The sequence below is a fragment of the Piliocolobus tephrosceles genome, unplaced genomic scaffold (genome assembly GCF_002776525.5).
Source record: "Piliocolobus tephrosceles isolate RC106 unplaced genomic scaffold, ASM277652v3 unscaffolded_40882, whole genome shotgun sequence".
NCBI lineage: Eukaryota > Metazoa > Chordata > Mammalia > Primates > Cercopithecidae > Piliocolobus > Piliocolobus tephrosceles.
Genome location: NW_022325290.1, coordinates 1 through 11361, shown reverse-complemented (window position 1 = coordinate 11361; position 11361 = coordinate 1). Strand labels below are relative to the sequence as shown.

Here is an 11361-nt window from a genome sequence, read left to right as displayed (position 1 = left end):
CCCTGGTGTTGTCTTAGTTTGGGATGGGTCTCGCCAGGTGTTAGTAAGAAAGTCCAGCCTCAACCTCCAAGGAGAAGTTGGAAGCAAACTCCTATCGCCTTCTCCGGGTCTCGTGTCCCTTTTGGGTGTGTTCGGGGTGTCTGACTCAAAAGGGCTGTGTTAGTAGCACCCCGAGTGTGATCTCTAAATCCCACTTGCCACTTTAAGGAACCAGTCCACTTGGGGTTAATGACCAACTTCAGGCATGAAGCAGGAGAAAGATGCGCCCAGGACAGAATGTGAACAGAGAGCAGAAAGCCAGGTCTACTGGGTTCTCTCAGGAGGATCCTGGGGCCACCAGAAGAGGCATGGTGGGTCACTGTCATCAGAATCGGGGGCGGGGTGGGGGGGGATTGCAAGATCTGCCTGGCCTGAGCAAGATGCCATGCGGAGCTCCAGGCTACAGTGGAGTATGGAGGGAAGGGGTGACCAGGTGAGGAAGGGCCTCTTTGGATGATGTCTCAGATAGATGAGAGCCTCTCCTGGAGGTTGCAAATTGAACATGAGATAAAAAATAATGAGATGGAACAGGATTTCTAATTCAAAATATTTATTGAGGGTTACTTGGATGCAGGGAGAGGGGCTGGATGCCTTGGAATGAGAGAGGAGACCCCTGCCCTGGGATCCTGCAGCTCCAGCACCCTATGGATGGGGTGAGGGTCAGGGGCCTGAGCACATCTTGCAGGGGTCTCTGTCAGCTTCACAGTGCTCCTTTTATGCGTGACCTGGCAGCTGTAGCTTCTGTGGGACCTCCACTGGTCAGGCTCAGGTAGCTGCTGCCTGCGTACTTGTTGTTCTATTTGGAGGGTTTTGTAGTTTCCATGCCCTGGGTGATGGGGGTGCCGTCTGCCTTCCAGGCCACCATCACAGCACCTGAGAAGTCACTGATGAGACACACCAGTGTGACCTTGTTGTCTTGGACCTTGTTGTCTTGGAGGGCAGAAACGGAGTGACTGTGTGGATGGCCTTCGGCTATCCTGTGGGGCGTAGGAGGGACAGGACATGAGAGGCTGAGCTTCCATGGAGGGAGCCCTGACCTCAGTGTGTGGCAGGGGTCAGGTCCCCGGTTCCAGTGCAGGGCACTTCAGATGTGGGTCACAATGTCCCTGAGGAGGGTGCCTCAGAGTGTTCCTGAAACAAATCTGCCAGTCCTGAGAACTCCAGAGCCTGGCCCTGCCTGTTTTGAGACCCTCCTAGGCCTTGACCTGTCACACACACAGGGGACCTTCAGTCGTCTCCCTGCCACCTCCTCACATCCTGGCAGGGAATCTGGGATCTCTTTGCCCCCCGATCTCCTAGATCCTCTGCTGTGGTCTATGCTGGGCATATTTGTGACCTGGCTCCTCCGTTCTGAGGGATTCAGGCCTTTGCCCTTCAGGTCTCTTTTACCCAAATCTGGGTCCTGGAGCCTCCCTATGGAGCAAAGGCCTTGGAGGACCAGAGAGTTTGTCCTGGACTTCTCTTACTCTACAGGGTCTTTTCTGCTGTCCTCTCCCTGCTGCCCTCCAGCTACCTGATCATAGGACAGGGGTCTATACTATATGTACCCTGCCCCTTGTCCCCTCTGGGATTCTCATGTGGAAGGGAGCATGTCCTGCAGACTCAGGAGCCCTGTCTGTAGATGACCCTTCCTGCAGCCTCCTGGAGTCCAGGGCCTTCCCCTCCCTCCTCCCTTCTGCAGGGTTCCTGGCTCAAGGCCTTGTCACATGGGGGTGCTGAGCCACAGGAGTGAGGGAGGGAGTAGGGCCTGGTGAGTTGGGGTCTAGGGTAGCAGTGTCTCGTGAAAGCCTGTTCTTGCCTGTAGCCCTCAAGTCACATTCACCCTGCCTTGACCTAGTGTGACCTGGCCCCAATTCCTAACGGAATAGGATTCTGACACAGCCTCCATCAGACCACCAATGGATGCCCATTCTGTGATGGGGATGGCACCTTTCTCATTCGACCCAGTCCACCTGAATCCTAACTTCACACGGGCTGGCCATGATGGCTCCAGCCATAACCATACACTAACTGTACCCTGCACCCTGTCTTTAGAATTGGATACTCTTCAAGGTTAAGATCTCAGCCCCATGCTCTGTCCCTGGCCTGGCTGGTGTCAACCCTGAACCTGATCCATTTAATCACAGTGGATCACCTGTGTGCCTTAGCCTCACCCCACATCCCAGCACTAGCGACATGAACACCAGTGTCTTGAAGGAGCATTCTAGGGCTTGCTAAGTTGGTTGGGACAGTGAATAGAATTATTGACTTTAAAGGTTATATAAAATTAACTGTTTTCCAACTGCAGGACTTGCCAGTAGCTTTTATAGCTAATGTGCACTTTAAAACTGAAAACTACACGGAAGCATTCCCTTTTCCAGCTTTTTCATGCCCCTTGGTGATGGCACAACCATGGACCCCTCACCAAATAAATGGTCCTCTAACCGAGTTCATGGATGCGACTGGGAGGTTCAGCCCTGTTCCTGGTCTGGTTATGGCCTGGGCTCAAGGGTTTTCTGCCTCTAGCCCACAGCAGGGTTCCTGGAACCCTCCTCATTTTTCCCTGATGCCCCTCTCAGGGCCACTATTGTATCCTCACTAGACTCCACATCCTTCCCAGGTGAGCAAGAACTGCAACCCAGGACCCACTGTCCAGGGAAAACTCCTTACTGCTCAGGCATCAGGCTCAGTTAGCTGTTGGCTGGGTACTTCTCTGACACGTCATCCCACTCTGAACCTTCCCTCGTCCTCAGCAGCCTCCACCCCCTCGGTGGCCTCTCCCGGGGCCAGCGCCTCTGTGACTCCCCATACATCCGCTCCTCCACCTCGATTGCCTTTGCTGGGGCCACTGTGGGGCCCTGCTGTGCCTCTAGGCCACAGACCATATCTAAAATAGTCAAGGACAGAAGAAATAGGCAAAGGTCAGGGAACAGGCAGGCCATGGCACAGGAGGGAAGCCCTTGTAGGGACTCATATCTCATCCTCCTCGAGTGCAGTATGAAGACCCACAGACTCCCTCCTAATACAAAAGGACAGTCCTCAGCGCCTGGCTAGGGAATGCCTCCAACCCTCCTCAGAGAAACAACAGAGAGTGGGGTGAGGGGCATGGGAAGCACCATGGGATCAGTATGGGGCCGCTGAGCCCTCAAGTGGGTGATGGAGGTGGTGTCACAGCTGCACAGGCCTCCCTGGGGAGCTGCAGCAATGCCACCCTCACCTGTCTCCATAGGTCTAGGGCAGGTGGTCGCTGATCCTCTGAGCATGTCCCCTGCATCCCCTTGATCAGGAGGACGGAAGCAGCCCCTTCAGTCATGGAAATAAACACCACTTTTTTTGGCAACATCTTGAGGAATGTCTTTTCAAGGCAGCTCCCAGTTTCACAGCCTGGTCCGTAGTAAGGCTCGCCCTGGAACCTCACATGCACATTCCTGGTGAGGTCCAGGAGAAAAGCACAGGAAGGTCGCCATCATTTCTCTAGGCCACGTTAGGGAAAATGCTTAACTGTGGGGCTTGAACATTGCTGAGATGTCCCTGTAGCACATGCTGGCCTGCCCCTTGGGGCCTGCTCACCTTGGGTCAGCACTCTGGTCAACTCCTAGAAATGGTTTCCCCTGGATGAGGAGGGGACAACCCCTTTGTTCAGCGTTTTTCAGTTCACCCACACCCTTGTCTCCATTCTCAAAAGCCCATTTTATCACACCATTATCAGCTTCTTGGACCTAAGAGGCTGCTGGTGGGAGTGGGGCAGTGGGGAGCCGGTCTGGAAAAGGCAACTGGTCGTTCAACTGCAGCCAGGCACAACTGCCACCCCAGACAGCCAAGGCTGGACAAGGGCAGTGGGACAGCCAGTAGCTAGGAGCTCACACTGTGGAGGGAGCCTGCTTGTGTTTAGACCCCAGCTGTACTTCATTCTCTCATGGCAGTTTTTGTGCCTCTTGGTATTTGTGTGTTTTGTGACCAGTCGCTAGAGTCCATGACCAACTGAAGCCTGATCCATGATGGCAGTCAAAAATGATACCCTGACTGTTTATCTACGGAGCCTGGACAAGTTAACTGCTCAGTGTCTCAGTTTCCCTAGCTCTAAAATGGGGATAGTAATTGTAATTGTGCCTATCATAAATGGATGTGGATTTGTCAGTGTTTAGTGCATTATACTGAGAGCAAGTGCCTTGCCCATTGTGGGTACCCAGCGAGCCAATTTACACCCCCTCAGAGGAGAACCATCAACAGGCATCCGAGGGACCCTGGAGCCCTGCATCCTGCAGGTGCCTGAGGTCCTGTACCTAGGAGAAGCCACTCCCCAACCCCACAGCAGTCTACAGAGCACTGTCTGGCCAGACTACACTTCTTTGTGCAGGTGTCAGGAGGGAGCTCTGGGCCTCCCTGGGCTCTGTCCTTCCCAGGCTGGACTGTAGAGAGCCCAGGACCCTGCCTTCCTTTCAGCCAGGCCCCTTTTTCCCTCCCTACCCCAAACTCACAGCCTCCTCATCACACTCTGCCTCAGATTCCAGACTAATCTCATATGTCCTTTATCCCTGTTTACATCAGGAGCTGCAAGAAGCTCAGGGCACCCACCCACTAAACTGGAATTATTTGCTTAAGTGAACTTAATGATTTAATTTCCACATTACCTTTATTTCCTGCACGCCAAATTTTGGTCCATCTCCATATTTTTGTGGTCCAGCGCTTGGGACGGATAGCCAAACCTGCAAGGTAGAGCAGACTTCTTATAGATTCTTGGAAATGTATTATAATAAAGACAGTGCTTGACATGTTGCCGGCAGAGGACAGCAGAGAAGTTAGTAAAAACTTATTCCCAGATGAAACTTTTGATCCCAGTTTTTACCGTTGGTTTTTCAACTCTACCTGAATTAGATTTGGGTTCTAGGAGGATTTTGCAAGGTTCATTGCACTTAAAACGGACTGTTTGTGCAGGCAGATACCTTTATTTAGATGAAACAACATAGAAAAGCAGCAGATCCAAGTCACCAAGAATGGCCTGGGATCAAATCCTACTTAGAATCTGCACATACCTGGGAGAGTGAAATGAACCCCTCTGTGCCTCAGTTCCCTACTCTGAGATGTGGGAATGTTAGTAGATCTATGCTATAGACCTACTAAGATCTATTGGGCTAAAAACGATGAGATACAGATAAAGGCTTAAGAAGACTCATGCTTTGCAAATGCCCAGAAGTGTTCAATCATTCAATGTCTGGAAGAATAGTCCAGATACTTGGTAGTGGTTGGATACAGACAGGGAGCATGTATGGCTCCCCTGCCTGGGAAGGGTGGAAAGTGACTTCACTGTTTCCATGGGCATGATGTTTTCCAGCTCATGAAAGAGATCTGTCATTTCCTTGATCCCCAAATTATCCCCGAGGGACCGGCAGAGCAGTGGCTACAAGCCGTATTTTCCAAGTTAATGAATTAAAACTTAAGACGTTTTGAGTGACTTGCCCAGAGTTACCACAGTGAGGCATGAAGATCTGGGGCAAAAAAATGTAGTTGTTTTCCTGGGGACAGAGCTCCCTCAACATCTGAGTCCTCTAGATCATGCCCTGGACCCTGAACTGACAGCTCTTCTCACAAGCTTTGTCAAATCCTGCTGCCCCAATATTTCTTTGGGATGGTTGATGCCCTGGAGAGGTGGCAGGTGGCTTACTGCATTTACTCACCTGCTCTATTATCCCAGTGTTGTCACTTTGATTAGTGTTATGACCCATCAGACAAACACATACATTCTCTCAGTTGCGATGCACAGTCTGAGATTTTACCTAAATCCACTCTTTCCACCCATCAGGTGATTCTCATCTGCTGGCCTGGAGGTGGCCTGCCATGTAAGAGGACACCAAGCATACCATGGAGCTGCTGCACGCCCCAGTCCTGTGCACACTCACACCTTGCTTCTGCTTTCCCAGCTCTGACAATCCCAATTCTGGCTTCCAAAGCAATCCTGTACTTCCCTCTCAGTTCTCAGACTTGCCTGAACTGTTCTACGTTTTAAACAATGTTGTAGTGACCATGACTGAGAGCTGTGACATTTGACATATCATAGTATATTGTTATCCATTGATAGATTTAACAGCATGTAACTTCATTTTTCAGACTTTTAGGAACATTTGTGGGCTAGGTGTGCTGGCTCATGGCTGTAATCCTGACATTTTTGGAGGCTAAGGCAGGAGGATTGCTTGAGGTCAGAAGTTTGAGACCAGCCTGGGCAACATCGTGAGGCCTCTTCTCTACAAAATGTATTTTAAAAATTAGCCAGGTGTGGTGGTGAGCTCTTGTGTACCTAGCTCCGTGGAAGAATGATGTGGGAGGATCATTTGAGCCAAGGAGTTTGAGGCTGCGGTGAGCTATGATCATGCTACTGCACTCTAGCCTGGGTGACAAAGCAAGACCCTGTCTCTTAAAAATAAAAAGCATTACTGAGTTACAAGTATCTCCATTTTACTTCTCATAATTTAATGTTACTGTTTTAATCCTGAGGCTTAATTACTTTAATAAACTAAAGGAAAGTTTTTTTTTTAAAAAGGTAGTATCCAAAGCAGCCCATATGCATCTTTTAATCAATTCTAGTTTTATATGCCCTATGTCTAGAATTTACATTCTTGATCTGACTCTTATTTTTTCAAACTTCAAAAAACTCAATTTATACTTAGAACCAGACTTCTCATGTAACACAAGTAAAATTGCCATATTACACCTAACTTAAAACATTGAGAGGATCAAATAATATGTAAGAGCAGTCTATATACTACATAATGCACAATCAATTACAAAGTAAAGCTTTCTCAAATTAACTTAAAGGTCAAAAGGAAACAGTTAACATCCTTTAAAAAACCACACCAAAATAATATTTTGAGAAAATACGCACTTCGGCTACACACTGAAGTTAAGGAGAGAGCAGTCCCATCATCAAGAATTCCCCAGCGTTGTTTTTTTGTTTTAATAATCACACATTATTCCCCCTGCTTTCTTTTGTGTATATTACTGCATGTTCTCCCTTTTTCCTTTTCTGTGTAACCTATCTTGGGAATCACTCGGTAGCAGTAAAAAGACATCTTACCCTTGTTTACAGCTCCGTAGTTCTCCTTTAGGCGGAAGTACCAGTTAATTTTAATAGGCCCTTACTAGACATTTCAGTTATTTCCCATATTGAGCTACGGAAAACAGTGTGACAAGGACTTTCTGCATAGGTTGTTTCATATTTATGGAGTATACCTTCAGGATAAAACGCCTCCAAGTAGGGTTTCCGGTTTAAATGTATTTGCAAGGTTGTGAGATTGTGCCAAATTCCCCTTCATGGAGTTGAGCCATTTTGCATTTTCACCAGCACTATATGAATGCAACTTCCCTTACAGCCAAACCAGAGGATGTATTGCTGTGTTTTTGGAATTTCCCTCAATAGGAGAGACACTGCAGTATAGTTGACATTTGCCTTTCTCTTATGTGTGAAGATGTGTTTAAGGATCATCTGCATTTCTTTTCCTGTGACTTGTCTATTTACCACTTTATTATCTTTCAGATTCACTTGAATCTAAAGATTCTCAATTCAGCCTATTTCAGGTCATTATTGTTTGTCTCTTCACTGTTGACTCTCACCTGAACTACCCAACCAGCCTCCTGGCTGGTCTCCCTGCTTCCACCCTTGCCTACATTACAGTACATTCTCACAGAGTCGCTGGTCAGTCTTTTTCTTGGAGAATTAACTGTGATCCCCAGGCTATAATCCTCCAGTGGTTTCCCATCTCAACTAAAGTCCATATTCTTTGTCAGTGCTCACTGTGTGCACAAGGTCTTAACCCATCATATTCATTTCACTCTGCTGCAGCCACCCTTGTGTCTTTCTGCTCTTTGCCCAAAACGAGTTTGTTCCCATTTCAGGAATTCCATGGAAGATATTCCTCTCTGAAAGACCTCCCATCATCCTCACAAGACTCCCCCTCACATTTTTGGTTCTTTAAAAAAAAAAAATAAGATGGGCTTTCTCTCTGTCTGTGAAGGTGGGGAACTTCTGTCTTATTTCAAAAAGAAAGGGACGCAACAAGCTCCAAGAGGCACATAAACAGCCATGAGAGTGTAGCCAGAGCTTCTCATTCCACTGTCATCTACCGACCGAAGGTTGCTGGCCATGGCTGATGCCTAGTACCCACAAAGCCTGCTATGCCACCTGGTTACCAGGAAGCAACCAAGTCAGGCTACTGGCTCATAATGCCCCACTCCGCAGACATACCAAATGCCCACAATGCCCATCCCTGCTGCTGCCTACCTTGTGGCCACCCTGCCCGTCTGCGGTGACTGCACTATTCGTCCTGGGCTGCCTGAGCTCTCCAGTCCTGAGAAAAGTGCCGGCGGTGGGGGTTTTATTGGAAGTCACCCTGGGCAATGAATTCCATAGAAAACCCTGGTTACTGAAGTTAGTTCCATTAGCATCTCTGTTTTTCTGAGTCTGGCAGCTTTCATTTGCTCACCAAATGTAGTTATATATACATTTCTGACTGCTTTTTTAAGTAAATGCTTCTCTCCTGTCTTACAAGTGTTAGTTTTTGTCTTGAACTTGACCGTAGCCACTCCCAGAGCCCTGGTCTCACTGTCAGTAAACAGTGATGACTGTGACTTGCATGAAAGCCTAGGACACATCACATTTTCCATTTCTTGTCTATAAAATGGGACTAAACTGCAGCAGAGCTGAAGAGACATTCATGCCAAAGTGGGAATTTTACAGTAATCAGAGCTCCATGGCTAAACTCCTTTGAGTAAAACAAAAACAAAAACAACTTTTTTAGGACTCTGGCCGTAACATGTCATAACTTTTGCAGTCATTTCAAGCATGTCCCCCAATTATTGTTCTTGTAGTTTCTGCTAATGTGACTTAAAACCATCTACTAAGAATATCATATACTCTCTTCCATGACAAAGTGTATTTTGAATTTAAGAATTCTACACATATTTGAGTCTGAATTATCCCAGTTATTAGCTTACCTTAAGGAATGGGAGAAAAGAAACAATTGGGCCCTTAACTGACTCGTTCACTTAGGGCCCAGACCAGCTGCATAGGTAAGGATAGAGAATGGGATGGGGACTCCAAAACTGAAGTATTTGAAATTTTACTGAGAAGAGGGAGAGACTAGACCAAAAAGGCCTCAACAAAGAAGGTTCAACAACAAAGACAGAGGCAGAAGCAGCCTTTGTCCCCCATGCCGAGCCCTGGGAAAGCCGACTACCGGCAGGAGGGAGCTGGAAGCAGAGGATGTCTCTGAGGGGGAGGGACGGCAAAGCGGTGGGGGCACTGGGGGCCAGAGAGATGCCAGAGAGCAAATGGCACCGGAATATTCACTCCGCCATCCACCCCAGCAGATCCCTTTAAACCAGGAGCGCACCGTGAGCACAGAAACATGAACGAGCACTAACAAGTCCTGAAAGGTCAGAGGGTGACTCTCGATTTCCCCTTGGCACACAGCAGAACTGTCTCTCTAGGTTCCAGGAAATGCCTGTGAGAGAGCTGTGTCCCCCAGATTCCCTTCATTACGGATGACACCCAGTGCTTAAGCCTACACCCTTGTGCACAATCCCTAGGAGTGCTGACTAATCCAAACCAAAGGCTCTGATGTTCCACAGGCAGAAAAGAGCAGGTGGACTGCAAAGAGAATCTCTCATGAACGCGGCACCCCCAAAGCCCATAGAGACAGTTCTTACCATGATGCCAAGAAACTGAAAACAATACGCCAGACCTCACACATATTTCCATTTTCCTTCTGATTTCATACTCCCTCCTTCAGCCCCTCCTCCCAATCAGCAGGGATAACCTGGAGGCTCCTGGGAACCTTTTCCCACTGGGATTTTCCTGGCACGTAGCTCCCTACCTGGATGAGTCTCCTCGTAACTTCTATCACTTATACTCTCCAGCATCAAGTCTTTAGAAAGAAAAACACCAGGATAAGTCATTAGACAGAGTGGCTCACCCACTCCTCCTACTTTAGCTGAAGCTGAAGGATGGGCTATTCTCCCACCCCACGCTGCTTCATACATGATCCCCTAATCTTTCTTCTGGGTTGACAAACCTCCCTACAGTTTCTCGGGCCAGAGTTCTACACTGGCAAAATCACTTTCGCGAAAACCCCAATCCCCTTTCCCAGCAGGAACCCAGAATCCGGTTCCTATACACTGATGCTAGCAAGTTTTTCCCTCAGGAAGTGAGTTATTTCATGGTACATACCGTTTTCGCTCCAAGCTGTTATCTGCAATTATATAAAAGAAAACATTGTGAGAATCAGATTCTGCTGTGTGCTTCACACAGATCTGTTATTCTCTGGACAACGATAAAACATCAGAAGGTAGTACAGCGATTGAGCCATAGACCAAAGTCCCCAAAGACTAGCACAGAGGATAGCTTTAGAAAAATAATACCTTAATTCACAGAATTTACCTTTAATTTTATATGCAAATGCACAATGCTTAATCCAAGGAGGAAAACTGGTGCTGTGGAAAATGCCTCAGCATTCCAGTTGATACTGGATGCTGTCATTGAAAGCACTCTAGTGTACCACATATAAGGTGGGAAGACACTCCTACTGAATTCCAGCCCCACAAAGAGAATAGGGTACAGTGTACATAATGCGCATTGCCAGAGTTTCATATCAAAATTCATTGAGAAGTAAAGCAATCAGGAAAACAACATTGCTGTAAAAGACAAAAAAAGGGGAGCCTTACGTGGGCATCATTCTTATCATCATCATCTTCTTTTTCTTCTTCTTCATCTTTACATGGCGGTGAGCCTCTTAAAACCAGGCCATCCTCAGGACAATCTGGAAGGACACAGAGGAAAGATCAGTGCACGGGTGGTTGGTGACTGTGAGTCACTCAGGGAGCTTTGCTGGATGTGGTGTATGGAGGTTGATTAACAAGCATGGACTGAGTTGATGCTGGGCTATTCCCCTGAGTGGAACAGGGCAGAGAAGGGGAGCAGGAAAGACATGAGACATGGAGATCTTCGCCTTACACTAGAGGCATCAGGCAGCAACAGAGAAGAGTCAACCCAAAATGAAACTAAAATGCACACTGAGGGTCAGTGGAAGAGTGCCTTCCTCCCTCTCAAATGTTTTGAAACTCTTCGAAATGAACAGCATTTTCTTAACATATTCAAGACCCTGTCAGTACACTAGGATCCAATTACTCTGGTACTACATTTAGCATCTGCTTAAAAAAGTTGTTACTTGATTAAAAGCCTATTAATGAAATGGACTGAATTTTACCCAAATTACTCTATTCTATTTAGCACACACTCTTTTTCATGGAAATCATTTAAAAAATTAAATATTAATATGCTACAATTAAAACTAG

General features: G+C 47.4%; 1 long non-coding RNA gene across 8 annotated transcripts; it reads right to left on the bottom strand.

Moving 5' to 3' along the window:
* Positions 1-572: 572 nt before the first annotated feature.
* Positions 573-11254, bottom strand: LOC113223333. 8 transcript variants are annotated; one of them, XR_003308679.1, is made up of 8 exons: positions 10732-11254; positions 10238-10259; positions 9885-9935; positions 8291-8399; positions 6311-6426; positions 4650-4724; positions 3236-3446; positions 573-1016 (listed from the first exon to the last, which is right to left on the bottom strand). It is a non-coding gene; the product is annotated as an uncharacterized LOC113223333 (long non-coding RNA). The 8 variants fall into 8 exon arrangements; XR_003308685.1 differs by having other exon boundaries at positions 8291-8357; XR_003308682.1 differs by lacking the exon at positions 3236-3446.
* Positions 11255-11361: the final 107 nt, after the last annotated feature.